The sequence below is a fragment of the Panulirus ornatus genome, chromosome 8, assembly GCF_036320965.1.
Source record: "Panulirus ornatus isolate Po-2019 chromosome 8, ASM3632096v1, whole genome shotgun sequence".
Lineage (NCBI taxonomy): Eukaryota > Metazoa > Arthropoda > Malacostraca > Decapoda > Palinuridae > Panulirus > Panulirus ornatus.
The window spans coordinates 707,999-730,696 of NC_092231.1; the positions used below are offsets into that span (position 1 = coordinate 707,999).

At 42.1% G+C, this 22,698-nt stretch overlaps 1 protein-coding gene across 5 annotated transcripts in view; it reads left to right on the forward strand.

Moving 5' to 3' along the window:
• alpha-Man-IIb (alpha-Mannosidase class II b) overlaps window positions 1-22,698 on the forward strand; it is a 1,285,879-nt gene that overhangs the window by 502,981 nt on the left and 760,200 nt on the right. The window contains exon 5 of one of the 5 annotated variants that reach the window (XM_071663884.1): window positions 11,825-12,074. The exons of the other annotated variants lie outside the window; for them this stretch is intronic. The gene's annotated coding sequence lies outside the window, so the exon portion shown is untranslated. The remainder of the gene's footprint in view (window positions 1-11,824; window positions 12,075-22,698) is intronic. 5 annotated transcript variants of the gene reach the window in all.

Here is a 22,698-nt window from a genome sequence, read left to right on the forward strand (position 1 = left end):
ACTTAGGCCAGGGTTGTTGTCACTAACCCTCCTCCCACTTGCCGGTTGTCAGCAGTCTTCTGCCATACTAACTCTGCTTCAGATACTTACCTTTTAACAACCCCCTGTTCCAGTTCTTGGTCTTCTAACAACACTTTGTTCCAGCTCTTGGTCTCTTGACAACCATTGCCACGGTTATATGACGTTCTGACGACTCCCTGTATACATTAGTGTTCCCAGGGACTTTCCTTCACTCTTTCAGCTCGGGTTAAGACCAAGCTCTCCTGCTCGTGCCTACCTGGCTAGATCTTGTTGTTATAGGACTTGCTTAACGGTTGTGTCACAACCTGTATGGTTTGATACACCACAGAGAAGACTATCCAGTTGTTTGTTGAGGTCTGAACACCTTACCACAATGTTTCTTTTCTTCTGGTAATTTGTGCAGACTTGAGCCACTATCATGTATATTCTCATTATGTTGTACAGTAACTTGACTCTTTCTTCTGACTGAATTTCTACATTATATTCAGTCTGTCATTCCAACAAAGAATAATCTTGTTGGGTAAGGGTGCAAGGCCCCCCTTCCCCAGTATTTTCCTTCTGTGTAGTATGATATTTTCCCTTTTTTGTAGACAGTAATTCACTTTTCTGGATCAACGTGGGTGTCATTGGTAAGGCCTTACATCTAATATGACACATACATATTACTTTACATTTATTACACTGAATCATTTCAGTCTGGGAAGAATAAGTCCTCTGAACTGTGTCATCATTGATTTGTTTTTCCTTATTTCAAAAATCTCTGTGCCCAACTTATTTCAAGATATTCCACAGTTTCACTGTTGTATTTTCCAGAAGTCAGATTATCGTACATCTCGCCCAGATCTTGTATGATTATCTCTCGCTATGTGATAACTCTTATCTTCGGTAGATGACTTGCAGCTTTGTGTTGTCCTTCGTGGAGTTGGTTTTCCCTCTGAAGATCATGTTATCTTCGCTCGTCACTGGAGCCCTGGTCGATGCGGTCTTTGCTGGCTAGTTTTCAGTGTCCTCAGTCGAACAGACTTTTACACTCGCCCTATGTCGTCTACAAAGGATGATATGTAACGGTATGGCGTGTTGGTATCAATATTACATGTAAACATCAGAAACAATGGTGGAGTCACCTCAGTAACCAGAGAGAGAGCTCCATATATATATGGTCGGGATCGTACAGGTAGCTGGAAGTTTCTCCGGTTTTCTTTGTTTGAAAATTATAGATCCAGCTTCCTAGTTTGTCATTGCTTACTTCATGTGCTATTAATCTGTAGTCACATTTATCAAAGACATTTGTATCGGCGTTTCCACAACTCTTGCTGTAGGTATCGGCGGTCTGATAACCTTTACTTCAGGTATTGGCGTTCTGACAGCTACGAACATTACCTTACCTTACCTCTACTTTACAACCTCCATAACTCCGTCTTGGAACAAACTCACGTCGCTAGTACAACCTGGCAGAACGTGTACACTTCGTCGGTTGTGTTTTTTTATAACGTGGTTCCAGTAACAAACAGAAGTGGTACTCGAAGGTAAGCACTGAATGAGAACAAAACAGACAGATTCTTGTGCAAGTTAAAACTTCCATTTAAAAAGGGTAAGGCCGTCTTTACAGGAGAGGACATAGTTATAGGGTTTCAAATCAGCGCGCGGGAGAGAGAGAGAGAGAGAGAGAGAGAGAGAGAGAGAGAGAGAGAGAGAGAGAGAGAGAGAGAGAGTAGACATCACAGTGTAATTATCTGATGCTGTAGCTTACCGAGCACAGGTGGCCTACGGGGGTAGATGCAAGCAACAAAGTCGAGGAGCAGAAGCCAAATACCTGTAGTTACCAGACGACCAACATCATGGTGTGTGGTAAGCGGTTCAGGTCTGATGTCAGACTGAGAAACTTGGGTCAGATTGCTTTAGTTTATGGTGTGTTTCTGCTTCCAGACTGCATGTAACTGAGTCTTTCATTCAGTTTTACCATGTTTGATGGCGGAGATAACAGTACAACGGCGAGCTACCGGGATAAATGCCCAGAAAAATGTGAATCAGTCATCTGATCACGTGTTCAGTTTTCAAAATCTCCGACGATCTTTATCAAAGTAGTTCTGTCTGATTTCATCGTAGTAATGGATGCAAAGTAGCAGTAAGCGTTTCGCGTAGTTATGGCAAAGTACTCTTGCCATAAAAGGATTTTTGACATATAGAATGACTTTCCAGTTTGAGTACTTGAATGCATCATTTTTTTTCCCGAGACAAACCCAACTAACACTTCGCTTTAAGCCGACGACTCGCGTCATTTGTGCCTCCGTCGTTGGTAGAAAACCTTCCAGGCTGCTGCTCAAGTCATCTGTTGGCTTTTCATCTGCCCCAAACTGAGCTCTATGTGTCTGGTATCTACTGCAGTCACAAACAGCCTCGAAAAGACCCATTGAGTCTGTTGTTGTCTGAGTTCCTTTTTGAATAAACTTTACGTTTCTCGATGTGTGAAGGTAATCTCTGAATAGACCTTCAGGTATGTTGCCTGGTGCAGACATCAAAGTTAGTGTGTGCTGAGCTACGTGTAAGTTTCAAACACCATCGTGAGAAATCTTGTTGTACTGGCTCGGTGGTGTATATTCGCAGACGAATTCATTTGATCTACAAAACAATGCTTATGAATGGGATATATCGTAGTGGGGATTTCTACATTCAAAGTGAATGTAACAGGTTTGACACATTGTAGATAAATGACTTTTACCACCTAGTTGTAGCAGAAGTAGTCGAACACAAATTAAGAAAAACCTGGGGTGTGTTTCGCTGGGGACTAAATCTGTGTTTATATCGTGTAAACTTGGAGAAGAATTGACTCTGAATGTAGGTAGGTAGGTTGTTACTGGCAGAGAACTGCTGTGGTGAACCTCAGCAGTAAGGGACCAAATACTACAGATGCCACATGCTATTCTCTTGACTTTGAATTCCTAGAAGAGATATGTGAGCTTTATGGCTTAAGGGCACATGCTGACTGAGAGCTGCAGGCGACAGTGGGAGATCATGAGTGACTGGTAGCTGCTGGGAGCATAACCCCAAATGCTGCAGCTCCCGACCGATGGTAGACTTACCAACCATGCAGATGATTCTCAGACGTTTCTTTCATGAATTGAAAGGAATATGAATACATGTTTTTGCCAAGAGATGTTAAATCACACATATTTTGTTGCTTGTTAGTGCCATGAAAATAAGATTGATATACGTTCAACTAACTCACTATTTTAAACTGAAGTTTTAGTTGTACAGAAAATGGCACCCAGAATTAAGGAGGGACAGGTCAGTGGTACGCGACGTAAAAAGGTCTAAATTTACTGCCCTAATGTGTTAGCCAGAATTATTAATTCTCTAAACAGCGTCTCTACTGTGATAACTCTGAGTCATAACATCAGCACGCGACATGGAAGTAATTAAGAACAATTTGTATAATTGAAAGTCTGTTCTAAACTCAGGAAGTTATTCAAAATACGGAAACTGATGCGGCGGGCACAAGGCAGTGCTGTTGAGAGTAAAGTGTAAATTTAATCCCTTGAGCACTACGTTAAGGCTCTCAAGTACAATGGCACCATCCTTCAGAACGACGGTACAATCCTTGAATATGTTGACCTTTACTTTGAACTGATCCTTAAGGGTCCTGAACCATCGTGGTCGAGGGATTAATACTGTTGTTGGGCGTCGCGCGTGGTGTTGTATGTCTCTGATGATGAAGACTCTTGCGTTGAGAATGTTCGTACGTAGAGTGTTGATAAGGTCACCTATACTAGTTATAAAAACAATCTACCAAAAAACTAGTCATAAGGACAATTTCACTTTGGTTAGGCTTATTTTTTCATGACGTGGTTTGCTTGATTGGGTAAAATATTGAGTTAAGAACGACTTGTAGGAGTTGTTAATAATGTATAAGAATGAGGAGATATGGTAAGGTTGTAGACTGAGAGCCAGCAGACAGAGAACGCAGCTACTTGTAGAAGTGTTGGCTGACGACGAGAGAGACAGTGTTTCAGGTTAACATGTGTTTGGGGATGACTTCCTCCCGTTCATAAGTGACAATCATTTGGTTCTCCTGTGTCATGACCGGGAGGATCTTTACTAGTCAGAACCTATTTTAAGGATTGTCGAGATTCATGTAAACCGATTACCTTGTCATGAGACCTTTGATGGAGTCATAAACATTATAACGTCATGGAAGGTGGAAGTATTTGCTGTACTGTTAACCAGACAAGAAAACTGGTATGTATGTATGATTTCCCATAGGATGTGATTGTACTTTGTGCACTGTGTCAGAGTTCAACACTTTCTTTTCTCTAATATGTCATGAAAATCTGTTTTGATGTGTTTTTCTTTTCATCACTGGATGATAAGTGCCAGACACTACCTCGGTGTTCTGTGCTCAAGTTGTTGCATTTGACATTAAATTCGCCAGTTATTCCTTACTTATTCTAGTTTCTTAAAAAATAACATATTCGTAGATTTGTCCGTGTCACCAGCACTGAACTTGAATAATTCATGATGTGAAACATTCCAGGCTGATTAATGGTATATAGAATATACATAGATGTGGTTTATATTTATATGTTTGTTCGTATCTGGCATTTATGATACAATGTTTCTAGCGCATTTATGAGTCTTCAGGTAGATGCAAACATTAAACTCTGTACAACAATCAGTTATGATATTTTTCGTTGTTACCATATTGACATCGCCGTCCTGATTGGTTAAGACTGATCAGCCACATCCAATCAAAATTCAGTGCAAAAGCGTGATGTGCTAATCCCTTTCTCAACTCTGTTCATGTTGCCGTACCCGTAATCTGCTGAACATACGTGTTTCATATAAACTTGCTGTTCATGTTGCCGTACCCGTAGTCTGCTGAACATACGTGTTTCATATAAACTTGCTGGTATGTTGAAAAGTATCGAATAGATATTTCCTTATCATAAATGTTGCAGAACTACTACGAGTAGTGATTAGAGATGAGCCAATCAAATAATGATTAGCACAACACAACACCCAAGACTCTAAAATGCACCAGTTGTAGTTCTAATTTCCCGCCTTCACATGATCACCACACACTCCAAGAACTCTCCAACAAAACTCTTCTGGAATCTTCAACTATTAAAACCCCATTGCTTCAGTCACTCATTAAGAAAGATACTTACTACTTTATCTCCGGCTAACTGATCCTGGAGGATCCCGCGGGCTAGTGGGCACCTTCCCTATATTTCTTAGTTTATTGTGAGTTTCACGAGGGTCACTGTACACATACCTGCCTCCCAGCTCCGTTCATCACGATAAGGTGGTTATTGATGCATTTGTTTTAGCAGGGAAGTGTTCCAGAGTAGTATTGCAGTGTAATGGTAAAAGACAGTGTTCCAGTGTAATGGTAGATTATAGTGATCCACTTTAACAATAAAATACAGTGTTCTGGTCTAATAGTGGATGGCAGTGTTCCAGTCTAACAGTAAGGGATAGCGTTTCAGTCTAGCAGCTGTAGGCAATGTTCCAGTAATATTCAAAGGTGTTTTAGGTTTCGTTTACATCTGTGTGTACTGTCTTTGCTACTCCACGTACTGCTACAGGTAAGCGACGGAGGCAAATAATGGACTCCACTGGAGCAAGAATATCCTCGACGAGACTGCACTTCTTCCCTCCGTTGATGATGATGACGCAGCATCGCTGAAGGTGACTTCTCACTCGCGGAGAAACGACTTGCAGGCGGAGTCCGGTAACATCACATATCATAAATTGGTATTCATGAACTCCGTGTCATAGGTTGTCTTTGCCTGATACAGTCACACACACACACACACACTTCCCCGTATCCTTAATGTATGATCCACACCTCTCTTGACTGATCCTTGATCATAAGTTGCATTCATAACTTTTCTCCCAACCCCTTTAGTACCCACAATCTTTGCTTTCCCCCATGTTTGATGCCTTTTGTTTCCCATATAAAATGTGTTCTTCGTATTCACATTATCTCCTCATATCTTGAGCACATTTGGCATATCCTCTTCCTGGGTTCTGCTTGCACCATTACACTGCTGCCTTGAAGCTGTTCTATATTTCTAAATATTTCACCATATTTCTTAACATTAGAACACCTGTGTATCACTGTGGTGTGCGCACACGTCCTGCACTTATGTAAAACTCCTGAACGGCCACACAGCAATCCTGTGACGCAGCAGCTTGCCGAGTATTGTGTGGTCTAGCTAGTGATGGGGGCACACAAGCAGCCAACACTATACATGCATTCCGCCAACCCTCAAGCACCTCACCATGATGCACACAAACCCTGAAAATCCTTACCAACCAATCTACAACACAGTCAACCACTTTTTTAGCAAATTCAACAGCAGTACCATCCGCTCCAGCCGCCTTGCCATATTTCATCTTAGGCTTGGCTTTCACCGCCTCTTCGCTCTTCACCAAAGCACTCTCCATGACTCTTTCACTTCGCATACCACTCTGACCAAAACACCCTACATCTGCCACTCTATCATCAAACACATGATGACGTGCTCTTTAAGCCTGGCACAAGAAGGTCAGGTCAAGGGCCATGACATCATACTCAAGGTTTGCACCGTCGTTTTCTTGGGATTAAAGTGGGAGCATCATTGCCCGGGAACACCCCTTTAAGAATAATCGAAATTAAAGGGACTTTCTTAGTTTGATGAGGTGTGAACATCTCAGGTTGGTAGACTGAGGCAATGAAATGGTAGGAATATCAACACCTGGAAACCCTGGAGTTATATACCTAGAATCCTGAAGTGAGAGAAATCATAATGTACACCGGTGGTAAACTGAAAACCTTCTCTTCAGTTTACACACACTAAAATTGTCAGCATAACAAACATGAATGGCTGCAACATTGCACAAATAGAATTCAAAAAGAATCTCGAGCCAATGTTTACAATGTCAAAACATGACTCTACCTGTGAATGTTACAGTGTCGTGAACCGTCCCGTGAAGAAAGTATTGAACTCAGTTGAGTGATGCTAATCTGTCATGTTGCAGTCTGTAGGTAGGCCTGTGGCTTGTTCAGTTACTGAGGGATGAGAGAAACAGCGATGCAGCTTGGTACCCAGACCAACCCGTGGAAGAGGTAGACAAGCTCCCAGAATCGACATAAGATACACATCCTAACTAACTAGCTTGTCGTCACTAGAGGGAAGAAACTTGTTTTCTTTCTGATTCTCATTTACCCCAGTAAGCACAACTGTAGTACCCTTGGGTATGATGTCTTGACCCTCAGAATCTGGTCAAAGGACAGACCATCGTCCTAAAGGGATCAAACCGTATTTTCGTCTTTTTCTTTAAAGAAGCAAAGAGAATATCACACCCAAGTGTTGTGGGTCGGTATAGTTTTCCATCTTTGTCTTCTTGACTGACAGCTCGACACTGTGGGGACCACAGTGTCTTTGACTGAGAAGTTAAACCATCTGTGACTAAATGCTGCATCTCGGCCAGCTGAGGACTCTCCCCTCGTATCAGTTGGTTTCGAGTACATTACTGTATAAAGTGATTTTATTTAAAAGAACCGAGTCTATGATAGCTGAAACTTCCAGATTGTGTTGAGGAGCCTTCAAATGGAAATCACATGATGATGATGATGGCAAAAGATAAACCATCTCGTGCAGACTTTTTAAAAGTCATCTTTTGATGAGGTAAATCCTTTGGATTTTTTCATATTCTTAAGAAAGGAGTTTTAATTTTAGTTCTCCTGAAGGGCGAAAACTTTTCCAGGCTGGACTTTTCCTAGAAGAGTTCAACCTTTTGAAAGATTAAGAATTGCTAATTTAGTGTTTTGTTATGGCAGCTTCCCAGAAGATACTGGTGAGAAATCTTTGCTTTATCAAGACGTCAGATTAAAGAGTTAGTCATATTTGTAAATGTTTTGATTGGAATTATCAACTGAGAAATATATTTAAATCATTTGACCTGACCACAGGAATCTGTAACTTTCTAAACTAAACAGATATTATGGTTGTATTATTACAAGTTTTCTTTTACGAGTTATAAGGGATTTACAGTCTGGTGTGCGTGTGTACGGTTGGTAAGTTGTCACTTTGTATATATTTTCATGAGGAAGTGAAGCACATTTGGCACAGTTTTCGTTAGTATTGTATGGTGAAAGAATTAATGACGATGTTACTCATGGCGTTAAATATTGCTACATTTTAACATCATCCAACAAGGCGGACTATATTGAACAATTAGAAAGTCTTCAGAGATCTTTCACTGATCATGTTAATGTGGTAAAGGAACTAAATTACTGGGAACGGTTGGAATCTCTGAGGCTATATATTCACTGGAGTTCAGCTGTGAGAAGTATATCATCTTTACCTGGAAAATCCTAGAAGTTAAGGTTCCCAGCCTACATCTGGAGATAACATCCCACCGGCACGACAGACGTGGAAGATTTTGTAGAATATTTCCTCTGGAATCCAGAGGTGCCATATGCATAACATGAGAACACTGTGATGTACTGAAAACTGATGGTTGCAACGTCAGCGTGTTAGACACGAAAACAGAATCCTAAACATCCGTACAGAAATGATTACTGGTTAAATGGATCAACTGAGACGAAAGTCTAGACTGAATCAGGTGAAGACTGGAGGCGTTTGTAGGAAACATTAGGACGTGCAGCACGGCTGGCAGGGGCCCACTGTCCTGTTTGCCTCGCTAGTGACTTAAATATTCGCGACACCGTCGCAAGTTTCCTTGAAATTCTCTAAAATGACCTCTGAATTTTACACCAAAGTGTACCGCACTAGCCATGCTGCAGAACATTGACCAGGTTAAGATTTACAACACAAAACAGCTTGATAAAGCGAACCCTTACCATGGCAATGAATCATATACCAAGTTGCAGGGGTAGAGGATAGTCCCAGACACCAGGTTAAAGTACATGTATGAGTAGGCACCAGGGATGGCGGCCGGTAACTTTTGTTGATATATTCACCAGGTCTGTACCAGGCTTGGGTCATACTGACGGTTTCCATTACAGTGAGGGCAACACTAGACGGGGTGGTGAGGGACGGGCTGGTACGGAAGCTTTTATGTGTATGTTGAGGTAATGACGCTGGAGCTGTCGTTATGCCACTGTTGTCCATCTGGGTCTGCCTGGGTGCCTCACATCCCGGTAACCGTGTTCATGTTGACAGATATTCCCATAAAAGTTGTTATTCTTGGTGCAGCTAACATTCTCAATTATATTTAGGTTTATTGTATTGTTTTTTGAATGTCTTTCATCATTCACACTCTTAATGACTTAATTAAAAAAGAATGTTTCACTGGCTGTATTTACCTGAAACTTCGTTAAATGAATTGTTCATTTTATAGTTAATTATTAGAATGTAAGCACAAGCAACGATTGTTAACAGTGTGAAAAAAAAAAATCTTTGCGGCGACGTTTCGCTCGCACGAGCTAAGGTGGGATCGATCAGTGGGGCCCATCTCAAGCACTCAGGAGACAGACCTGTTGAACGGACTGTGGGAGATGCCTGTGAAAAACAAGAGAATGACCAGCCTGGACGTGACTTCTCTCCTCACCAACGTCCCCTCAGACAAGGCAGTTAAGCTACTTAAGAAGACTGTCACTGAAAACAGGACTTCGTCTGCGCTTAAGTAATTTTCTTAAGAGTAAAATGTTCGTGCTGTTAATAATTATTTTGAGTTTAATGATAGATTCTATAAACATAACAGCTTAACATGGCGATGCCTGCTCCTCTCCCTCTGCAGTATTTGCCAATCTTTTCATGCAGTGCCCCAAAGCACGCCCTTTTACTAAAATTGTCCCAAACACAGTAACTTGCCTTCGTTACGTCGAGGATGTTCTTGTAATTACGCCGAAGCGGCTCAATCTTCTAGATCGAAAAGAGGAACAAAATAACGTAGAGCCATCCATTCAGTTGACTCTGGGGAGAAGCAGGACTATTCACTCCAGTTTCTGGACACCCTGCCCATGAAACAAGACGAAGCGTGCAGACGAAGACGACCTAATGCACTGTAGTGATCACGGCGACAAAAAGGTTTAACTTAGCGTTCTGATTTTTTCCAAAGAACATTCAGAATATGCAGTTAGGAACATGAATGATTTGCGTGTCAGTACATCAGAAACATGTAGTTCCCTCAGCACGCCATCAACAGTTATAGAAAGAAGGTGACTAGAATCCAAGGCAACCCTATAGAGAGACAAATCTGTGTACCTACAGGTAGTACCATACAGGAAGTCTGTCAAACAAGGACAACAGTCAAGCATATCACCTGAGAAGCTGGATGCAGTGGAAAAGATAACAGTGCCTGTATGTCTAATACCCTGGCTGCAGCGTAGTGTACGTAGGAGAGTCCTGTCGAGACTTACATACGAAAGACGAACACAAATATGCTAAACAGACAAACAACAGAAACAGTTTGTGTATAATTTACCGTGACCAGTACGACCATTGATGGACGGGAGAAATGCTCGGCCCGTTGATAAAGAACCAGAGGGATTCAGAGAGGCTAGAAACAGTAAGTATACAACATATAGATATCAGAGAGCAAATCATTGGTATGTTTAGCTCAGTAGCTCATGTTATGAATTTGTCGCCGTGTGTTTTTCATTGTTGAAAGCTCCAGTCACGGACAAAGTTCCACATCAAGGCCGGGCCTCAGTTGAAATACAGAATGATGAAAGATAAAGAGACAAGCGAAATATTTACGAATAACTTTCAAACACGTCCTCAATCCGCACGTCACCTTCCACTGCCACAACCTCTTCTACCACTGACCTAACATGTCCCTACCCTGCACTTGGCGTCCACCTCTCTCTCTCTCTCTCTCTCTCTCTCTCTCTCTCTCTCTCTCTCTCTCTCTCTCTCTCTCTCTCTCTCTGCTTCGAGGTATGTGCACTTTTGTTCTAGTGTGATCTCTCGTGGGCCACATAGTGGTGTAGGGCATGTGGCCTTATGATTATTCCTAACACATGAAGGTGTGGCAGATATTTTCATTGGTGGTTGTAGCTTGACACTGACCCTCGCAGTTGGTAGAACTAAATCCCAGCTAACCAAGTGACCTTGATCTGTCATTTATTTGACAAAGCTTGTGAGAGCAGTACGTTGGCGTTTGTAACATTCTTATATAGGATTGTGTATTATGATACACCTGCAGGTTTCCCTTGTTACTGGTATTGTAGTTAACGCTGAACCGTGTGTTAGATGGCAACACTGGACAACTATGTGTGGATTACCGCTGAATGTGGGGACGATACAGCATTTATCCAGATGATGAATAATGTCAAATTAGTCATTCAAAACTTCTTATACCGTTTTACTCAACGGAATATGTTTAGTACAACATCTTGTCATTTTCAAATTGTTTTAGAGGGGCTACGAGGGGCACTTGAGTCTCACAGTTCACATAGATATTGTGGTGTTGCTGTTGTGTGGTTTGGTAGTGTTATGATTGAACAGCGTGTGTGAACAAGCTGGTTATGCAGTTCTGTGTTCCAATAACAGTTTAAAAAACTAATCAATGTAGTCCTTTCTTACAAAAGGTTCCAGGTATTCCTTTCTGTTTTGTGTTTTAATTTTGCTCCGATATCGTGAATGTTGTTTGAGACCATCAGGGTGTGTATGTGTGATGATCATTGTTCATAAAGAGTGAAGTTTCCGATTTTACCAACTCCTTCACAATAATATGTACACAAGAACAAAATATCATATATATCAGTGCTTGAATTTTCGATAGCTAGACAAATATTGAAGACTGGGTTGACGACACTTAGTATTACTCGTGTTGTTCTTTATTTCAGGTGAGGAACTCAGACTGGCGATGCAGATCACTAGTGAGCCGATGTGTGCAGGGTGTTGTGTGAGTAGAAGTGTGTGTAACTCTTATGTGTTAGTCGCTGCAAACGATGGTGAAACAAACGTCCATCATTGAGCTGCCTCCTGTCTAGTGAAGAAGGGAAGGTACTAGAGTTGATGGATGTGGCCAAAACAGCAGCGAGGCCAACAGGAACGCCAGTAGAGTACAGCCAGATATTACTTGACCCATTGCAGGTTGGTAAGAGGAGGTGCAGGATACTGTAGACAGCGGTAACGGGGGTGGATAAGTATCATGGTGCAGTTAACATGTAAATGAAGGAGAAAAACTTGGTTGGCGAGAACACACGGGAGTACGAGAGGAGATTGTGGGGTACAACATAATCATATATACATCTTGTTGATCTGGAGTCGGTGGATAATAGAAATGTTAGTCAACTCCAGTATGGAGGAGGACAGTTGAGCAGTCTAATGTGTATCACTGTAGCTCGCATGACGTGGCTTACATTGAATGGATTCTGACATTATTATTATTATTATCATTATCATTGCTATTGCTATTATTATTATTATTATTATTATTATTATTATTATTATTATCATTATTATTATTATTATTATTATCATTATTATTATTATTTCATTATCATCATTATTATTATTATTTTATTATTCTGTTGTACTTGGTCGCTGTCTCCCGCGTTAGCGAGGTGGCGCAAGGAAACAGACGAAAGAATGGCCCAACCCACCCGCATACACATGTATATACATACACGCCCACACACGCTCATATACATACGTATACATTTCATTGTATACATACATATACATACACAGACATATACATATATACACATGTACATAATTCATACTGTCTGCCTTTATTCATTGCCGTCGCCACCCCGCCACACATGAAATAACATCCCCCTCCCCCCTCATGCATCCGAGGTAGCGCTAGGAAAAGACAACAAAGGCCGCATTCGTTCACACTCAGTCTCTAGCTGTCATGTGTAATGCACCGAAACCACAGCTCCCTGTCCACTTCCAGGCCCCACAAAACTTTCCATGGTTTACCCCAGACGCTTCACATGCCCTGGGTCAATCTATAGCACGTCACGAAAAACTTACCACAATCATTTCCCATGAATGAGTTTGCCCATATGTACACATAGTTATCATATGTAAGACAGGAAGATAACAAATACAGATGTTTGTAAGCGAGGAACCGTAGAACAAACAGTCACGTCAGACTACCAATATTTGGTGTAGTGAGTTACCTCCAGGAAAATTAAGTCGTGTTGTTGGTAAAACAGCTGCGACAGAAACCAGTTTTCTAAAAAGGTTTACCTGATGATTTTAGACCAAGCTCTGGGTAGTATGGCCCCCGGGAATGTAGATCCCATTAAGTCTTCACTTGATGTCAGTAGCAGTACTTATTTTATGGCTGCATGCTGAGTATCCCTGGCAACGAGGTCTTGGAGTTGCTGAGGGCAGCACAGATTGGTGTATTTCAAAGAGGCTTCTTGAGATGGAGTCTTATTGGACATGTGTTGAACATGTTGTAGTGACGACGCTGAGATCCAGAGTAGGACGCTAGTAACAGTTATAAACACAACCTTGACTCACGCACGAGTGGAGAGCATCGTGCTCAGTACTGGACACTGACCGATCCTCCACCAAGACACTGACAACAGTATCTGATCGTCAGTATGACTACTGCGTGGCCTGTGGCTCGCAGCATACTCCATAAGGATGATTCTCCAACCTTTCAGCACCGTAGTGCGACCTTTAGGGTAGATAGTGTAACCTTTGACCTTACACTTATAGGCTAGTACATAAGCTAAGTACCTCAGAGGAACATTTGGCATCCTGATATGTAATACGAATTCTAACTTCCTAACGTATTTCGGGTCTTGGTTTCTTGAAAAGTATTATGACTTCATTTTCAAACAAGTCTAACAGCCTGAATGATTTCTTCTTAATCCTTCTTTCCTCCATTCTTTCCTACGGCATACCTACACATAATTTTCATTCGTAGACATATTGACCTGGAAGTGATAAACTTAGTTCATGTCCAGATTTCTACTGCACTGTTATTTAACTTTTTATGATGTTTAAGGTGAGAAGTTAGCCATTTCCATATTCTGATATATAAAAATGAAATTCTAGGTCCGTAACTCGATCATATATTTACAGTAGAAATGGGAAGCGCGTTTCCTTGTGAAGTTCTTACTCATATTAAATTATTTGTCACTTGAAATAGACTATTGCAAAAATACATCGAAAAAAATGGTTTCCTGTTTATATATATATATATATATATATATATATATATATATATATATATATATATATATATATATATATATATTTATTAAAAAAGGGGGTGACTGTATTGTTGACTGGTTGGTAAGGTTATTTAATGTATGTATGACTCACGGTGAGGTGCCTGAGGATTGGCGGAATGCGTGCATAGTGCCATTGTACAAAGGCAAAGGGGATAAGAGTGAGTGCTCAAATTACAGAGGTATAAGTTTGTTGAGTATTCCTGGTAAATTATATGGGAGGGTATTGATTGAGAGGGTGAAGGCATGTACAGAGCATCAGATTGGGGAAGAGCAGTGTGGTTTCAGAAGTGGTAGAGGATGTGTGGATCAGGTGTTTGCTTTGAAGAATGGATGTGAGAAATACTTAGAAAAGCAAATGGATTTGTATGTAGCATTTATGGATCTGGAGAAGGCATATGATAGAGTTGATAGAGATGCTCTGTGGAAGGTATTAAGAATATATGGTGTGGGAGGCAAGTTGTTAGAAGCAGTGAAAAGTTTTTATCGAGGATGTAAGGCATGTGTACGTGTAGGAAGAGAGGAAAGTGATTGGTTCTCAGTGAATGTAGGTTTGCGGCAGGGGTGTGTGCTGTCTCCATGGTTGTTTAATTTGTTTATGGATGGGGTTGTTAGGGAGGTGAATGCAAGAGTTTTGGAAAGAGGGGCAAGTATGAAGTCTGTTGGGGATGAGAGAGCTTGGGAAGTGAGTCAGTTGTTGTTCGCTGATGATACAGCGCTGGTGGCTGATTCATATGAGAAACTGCAGAAGCTGGTGACTGAGTTTGGTAAAGTGTGTGAAAGAAGAAAGTTAAGAGTAAATGTGAATAAGAGCAAGGTTATTAGGTACAGTAGGGTTGAGGGTCAAGTCAATTGGGAGGTGAGTTTGAATGGAGAAAAACTGGAGGAAGTGAAGTGTTTTAGATATCTGGGAGTGGATCTGGCAGCGGATGGAACCATGGAAGCGGAAGTGGATCATAGGGTGGGGGAGGGGGCGAAAATTCTGGGAGCCTTGAAGAATGTGTGGAAGTCGAGAGCATTATCTCGGAAAGCAAAAATGGGTATGTTTGAAGGAATAGTGGTTCCAACAATGTTGTATAGTTGCGAGGCGTGGGCTATGGATAGAGTTGTGCGCAGGAGGATGGATGTGCTGGAAATGAGATGTTTGAGGACAATGTGTGGTGTGAGGTGGTTTGATCGAGTAAGTAACGTAAGGGTAAGAGAGATGTGTGGAAATAAAAAGAGCGTGGTTGAGAGAGCAGAAGAGGGTGTTTTGAAATGGTTTGGGCTCATGGAGAGAATGAGTGAGGAAAGATTGACCAAGAGGATATATGTGTCGGAGGTGGAGGGAACGAGGAGAAGAGGGAGACCAAATTGGAGGTGGAAAGATGGAGTGAAAAAGATTTTGTGTGATCGGGGCCTGAACATGCAGGAGGGTGAAAGGAGGGCAAGGAATAGAGTGAATTGGAGCGATGTGGTATACCGGGGTGGACGTGCTGTCAGTGGATTGAATCGGGGCATGTGAAGCGTCTGGGGTAAACCATGGAAAGCTGTGTAGGTATGTATATTTGCGTGTGTGGACGTATGTATATACATGTGTATGGGGGTGGGTTGGGCCATTTCTTTCGTCTGTTTCCTTGCGCTACCTCGCAAACGCGGGAGACAGCGACAAAGCAAAAAAAAAGAAAAAAAAAAAAAAAATATATATATATATATATATATATATATATATATATATATATATATATATATATATATATATATATATAATTTATACTTGATCGCAGTTTTCCGTGTTAGCAAGGTAACGCCAGGAACAGATAAAGAAAGGTCGCATCCGCTCCCATCTACTCTCTAGCTGTTATGTGTAATGCACCGATTCCAAAGCTCTCTATCCACCAGGCCCCACAGACGTTTCCATGGATTACCCCGGACGTTTCACATGTCCTAATTCATTCCATTGACAGCCCGTCGACCCCAGTATACCACATCTATACACGCTTTTCACCCTTTTTGCATGATCAGGCCCCGATCGCTCAAAATCTTTTCCACCTCATCGCTCCATCTCCATTGCGGTCTCTCCGTTCTCTTTGTTCCTACACTTCTCTCTCAACGTTACCTCATTCATTCTTTCCATATGTACAACATCTTCAGCTCTTTTTCAACCACACTCCTTTTATTACCACGCATCTCTCTTACCCTTTCATTACTTATCAACTTCTGCAGTTAATCGCTCGAATCTGTCACCGGTGCTGCATCATAAGCAAACAACAAGTGACTCATTTCCCAGAGCCTTTCATTCCCTACGTACTGCTTACCCGCCCCTCACTGCAAGGCTTTCGCATTTACCTCCCTCGCCACCCATCCATAAACAAATCAAACAACCATGGTGACATCACACACCCCTGCCGCAGACCAGTCTTCAATTAGAGCCGTTCATTTTCCTTTCGTCCTACTCGTACACATGCCTTACACCCTTGATATACGAGAGATGTCCCTATGTTGGTCCACAAGTTAGGGCAGGTGTACCATAGGTGTCCCCGTGTTAAGCCACAAGGTGGGGCAGGTGTACCAGAGGTATTTAGAGTGAGGACCATCACCGGCGTAGGTCCGTCCATACACAACCCTCGGTCCCCCGTTCTCCACGGTCAGGAGAGACCATTCCACGATCATGATGATGACAGTCCTGGATGGGTTGGCTCGTCCGTTGTAGCAGTCCCTCCATCCTTCTTACTATTCCATTTTTTTCCAGTTTGATCTACATGACGTAATGAGATATACACGTGTATGTTCTCGTTTCCTCTATCCGTGTTTCCCTCTGCCCCTCAATGTCTCAAACTCTGTCCGTCCTTCCATATCACTCGCCCTACCTACCCAGCCATCCAGCCTCCGACCACAGAATACGCTCATGGGCTCAGCACCACAGATCGCCGCTCATACACCCAACAACAGGAGATCCATTACTTGGCCAGAGCCTCACCATCCTAAGAAACTTCTCCTTTTGCTGGTTATCCTGGGTGTAGGAAGTTTCACCGGATTTTCTGTTGAACTAATCACGGTTTAGTCTTCTCTGTCTCTCTATGATCATTATATGTATATATGGAATTAGAACGATGTGGTATATATATATATATATATATATATATATATATATATATATATATATATATATATATATATATACTTAATCGCTGTCTCCCGCGTTAAAACGGTAGCGCAAGGAAACAGACGAAAGAATGGCCTAACCCACCCGCAAACACATGTATATACATAAACGCCCACACACGCACGTATACGTACCTATATATTTCAACATTCACATATATATACATACACAGACATAAACATATATACACGTGTACACATCCACACTTGCTGCCTTATCCAATCTCGTCGCCACCCTGCCATGGAAAAGAAACAAAGGCCACATTCGTTCACACTCAGTCTCCAACTGTCATGTGTAATGCACCGAAACCACAGCTCCCTTTCCACATCCAGGCCCCGCAAAACTTTCCATGGTTTACCTCAGACGCTTCACATGCCCTGGTTCAATCCAGGGGATGTGAAGCGTCCCCGCTATACCACATCGTTCCAATTCACTCTATTCCTGACACGCCTTTCACCCTCCTGTATGCTCAGGCCCCGATCGCTCAAAATCTTTTTCACTGCATCCTTCCACCTCCAATTTGGTCTCCCACTTCTCCTCGTTCCCTCCGCCTCTGACTCATACATGTGCGTGTCCTCCACCTGTAAGTGATCACACCGTGAATGAAAAATAATCTTTGGCGTAGATGTATCCCTGGCAGTAAATTTTTGTCAGAACTTCTCACTCCAAAGGAGTCCACATTTCCCTGCTGCTGTGGGAGCATTTAGAAATAGGTCCTGGGCAACGCCAAACCTATTAGATAGAAAATGGGCCTGAGGTATATTGATATGACGTTTTGTTAAAGGCCACAGCATGTTAGGTGTCACAGCTTTTTTATAACTTACATTTAAAGCACACAACACCGCAGCCGTACGCACCTGAAGGTATCTAAAACATGTGAAGGCTGAAAACTACTTATAAGGTTTGTAGGATGTAACAGTCCATTACGACTTCCCTAAGTACCTCCCATACCTTATCCATTTCCCCTGCTTCATTCACTCTCCTTTTACCATTCTGTACTCAATATCTGGTATTCACACAAGTATCCTTTTCAAGCTCACTTACTCTCACCACTCTCTTCTCCCCGACATTGCTTCCTTGTTTTTGAAAACCTTTACAGATTTTCACCTTCGCCTCCACAAGGTAGTGGTCAGACTTCCCATCAGCTGCCCCTCTCTGCACATATACATCCAAAAGCGTCTGTTACACGCCTTATAATTAGTATGTAATCTAATAATGCCCGCTGACCATATCTCCTACCCACGCATACGTATACTTGTGTATATCCCTCTTTTTAGACAATATATATATATATATATATATATATATATATATATATATATATATATATATATATATATATACATATATATATATATACATATACTTGTATTAGTAGTGTTGATTGAATCGTAGTGTTAATGTCAGCCACTCGTATTATCCAGGGATGGTGGTGGTGGTGGCAGCTGGTGTGGTCGTGATGGTGGTTTTTCTCGAGAGTTTCGTGTGTGGGAACATGTGTGTGGATGTTGTCTCCTCCCAACTTTTGTTTTGTTAATGTGTCGTTGTTACTGTTGCTGCTGCTGCTTTTTTTTGTTTTGTTTTATTTTGTTCCTTCGTTCTCTTGGTGGCCGTTAGTGTGTTTGTTGTTAGGCCCACTACCTCAGCAAGCATCGCCACACACACCACTCTGCTGTGGATTACCGGAACTAGTAAGAGATGCTTGTGTCTAGTGTGGGTCTTGGCTCCCGCCGTCGGAGCCATGGACGGGAATGTAATAATGACAACGTTCGTGCGTGTCCGTATGCGCGCACCTCCGTCCATTTAGTCTTGTTATAAGTAATACCTTGAAGAACAGCTAAGTCTTAACTTGTGTTCTTAAACTGAGTTATTTCATGATGGGTAATATGATTGTACAGGGCTTAATGAATGTCAATATACTTATCTAATGCCGAAGAAAATGTGTGTGTGTGTGTGTGTGTGTGTGTGTGTGTGTGTGTGTGTGTGTGTGTGTGACAAAACATTGTAGGTTGCCATCTTGCACTGTAAAACAACTTGAACAATTCGAGTATAACCTTCGGGTTACAAACTTCATTTCCATACTATCAGTTAACATGACACTGGATGGAACAAGTGATCATTTGTAATTTGCAATTCGATCTGTTATTGATCTTAATCTTTGGATTTGATCATAACCGAAAAGTCCTGAGTTTTCAAGCATTTGCTACAGTGACTAGTTATAGAAGCTGCTTGGATATGAATGTTACTGAGATTATGGTAAACTATTATGCCAGTTTTCTAAATAAAAGTTCTGCCACTCTTATAAAGTGATAGATACGTGCATGTTCCCGGGCCATACAGTACTTCATGTGTGAAATTAAACGCCTGTTAGTGGAGTACATCACTCTTGCTTGCTTCTGTCATCTGGGCTGACCAGTACTTGCATGTTGCTGGCGCAGCTTTGTTGATGTTGCTGGCGCAGCTGTATTGATGTGGCTGGCGAAGCTTTGTTGATGTTGCTGGCGCAGCTGTGATGATGTTGCTGGCGCAGCTGTATTGGTGTTGCTGGCGCAGCTTTGTTGATGTTGCTGGCGCAGCTGTATTGGTGTTGCTGGCGCAGCTTTGTTGATGTTGCTGGCGCAGCTGTGATGATGTTGCTGGCGCAGCTGTATTGGTGTTGCTGGCGCAGCTTTGTTGATGTTGCTGGCGCAGCTTTGTTGCTGCTGCTGGCGCAGCTGTATTGATGTTGCTGGCGCAGCTGTGATGATGTTGCTGGCGCAGCTGTATTGGTGTTGCTGGCGCAGCTTTGTTGATGTTGCTGGCGCAGCTTTGTTGCTGCTGCTGGCGCAGCTGTATTGATGTTGCTGGCGCAGCTTTTTTGATGTTGCAGGTGCAGCTTTGTTGATGTTGCTGGCGCTGTTGTCCTGATAATTAGTGCTGGTCTGTTGATATCTGATCATCCAAAGGTCCCGGCTGACTTTCCAGCCTTGACGACTTACGTTCCAGTGGTGACGGATGATGCTCCATTGGTGACGGATGATGCTCCAGTGGTGACGGATGATGCTCCAATGGTGACGGATAATGCTCCAGTGGTGACGGTTGACACGCACCAGTGATGGGCAGCTCCTGCACTCTGTGGCTCTGCTGCTGTTTATAACATCCTTCATGTTTATTTCACGTCATTATACATGAAGTTAGCGCGGGCGAGGTTCTGTAGCTCCTGGTACATAGCCTGGGTACTGTTCTTATGTAATTACCAATGTAAGTGATGACCTATTTGTGATATACGGGGAGGGAGCTGTGCAACACAAGGACTCCATCCACTGGACATGTTCTATAATCATACAAGCTTTTATACAGTACATGCCGTCTGTAGTGACCATGTTTTCTTATAGCTTCTTACATTCGTGTACGTGTGTCTGTATGGAAAATGGGTACGTTTGCTTCTGTTCCTCGCAACGTAAGAGAAAATAAAACTTCAAATGGATATTAAAGCTCATGTAAATTGGAACATGGTAGTGCACTGAGTTACGTAGTTAAACCCAAAGGTTCAACGTGAAAAATGTTTGTCGTAATGCAGTGGTTATCTGGCTACAGTTGTTTGTGATGATGCATTGCATTCAGAAAATGTGTTGCAGTATTACTAAGGTTTACAAATTAATGTTAATTTACGCATGAAACACGAAGTGTTGTGCCTGTGAAATATACCTCAGTGTTCCCTCGAGTTTTCAGAGGTAACTTTTTTATCACTGGAGTAACAGAGCGTTATTACAACTGTTTATTTGTTATTTAGAAGTAACTGCGATCTTGATTATTTTTGCAATTACTTGTGTAAAGCACATGCACGTGTGAGTGATATCACTGGCTTCTGAGGCTATAAAGAAACAGGTGAGGATCTGAGAACAAACCTGTCTGCTTCAGGGCTGGTGGCTCGGTTGTTGCCTTCCAAGATGTTGGAAAACACACAACATGGCCGCCCAGCCACAGTGGTGGGGGACGGTGTAACTTGGCAGCAGCAGCAGGGAGAGTAAACAGTTGTTATGAAGGATGATAGGGAATTTCGAAGTAAAATCTGGAAATATCTTAATGTAAGTTGGTAGAATCAAGGACTAAATATCAGATCAACATTACGTACGGAACGATCATAGATGATGATACGGAAGTGAATAGGGAGGACAGATAGCATGAGACTTGATGATCCATGACATGGTTATCATGTTGATGCCCATATGGTGTGAGAAACAAGATAGTAAAGCAGGAGGCAGAGGGTGCCGCAGTGTTTGCAGTATGACCACAATCTTGGTAAATAAAGTTATGTCGAAGGACGTGTGTGGCAAGGCGATGCCGAGTCTGGGATATCCCAGCATCGTCCTTAAGAGTGTGGAAAATGGTCATAGAGGCTTCGACATCGTCAAAAGCGCAAAAGTTCTCTCTCTCTGGGAAGTGTAATGGTCCCGCAGCTCCTCTTTGTAAAGTTTCACGAGGGAAATATCTGTATTTGTCTTTAGTTGTCTTGCCTCCTTGAAGATAGAACAAATTAGTTTGTAAACATGAGTATAGAATTGGTTCTCGACAGTAATATGATGATTGACATGGACGAACTAATTGTATCAAGTTGGTGAGGAAGGAAATGGTAGGATGACGTCGATACAGCCAAGTGTGCCTGTCAAAAATCACGTCAGACTTTGGGTCCGACGGGTTTCCTGGGAACGGCAAACAAACCGATGCGTCGTTGATGGAGAGGAGGTGAGGCTTGAGGACTCTGAGCCAAATATTGACTCACGTATTATATTAGAACTGTCAGACCAAACATTAAAGAAAATTAAGAAAACGGCGTCATTGAAAGAAAGTTTAAAAACTGCGACACAGCTCGTGTCAAATCGTTCAAGCCTCTACTTGATGTAGAAACCAGGAAGAAACTCCCTTAGTTGACTCGTAATAACCTTATAAGTAGTTTTCAGTCCAGAGACTTAATCCCATACCCATATGAACTGCGGTGCAATATGCGCTTGGACACAGGAAAATTATTCAGATTTGCAAGGGTGATGGAAAACGAGATTAGCTTACCGTTTGCAAGGGTGATAGAAAACGAGATTAGCTTACCGTCTGAGTCAGCACATTATTATTATTATTTTTAGTGATCGGGGCCTGACCATGCAGGAGGATGAAAGGCGTGCAAGGAATAGAGTGAATTGGAACGATGTGGTGTACCGGGGTCGATGTGCTGTCAATGGATTGAACCAGGGCATGTGAAGCGTCTGGGGTAAACCATGGAAAGTTCTGTGGGGTCTGGATGTGGAAAGGGAGCTGTGGTTTCGGTGCATTATTACATGACAGCTAGAGACTGAGTGTGAACGAATGTGGCCTTTGTTGTCTTTTCCTAGCGCTACCT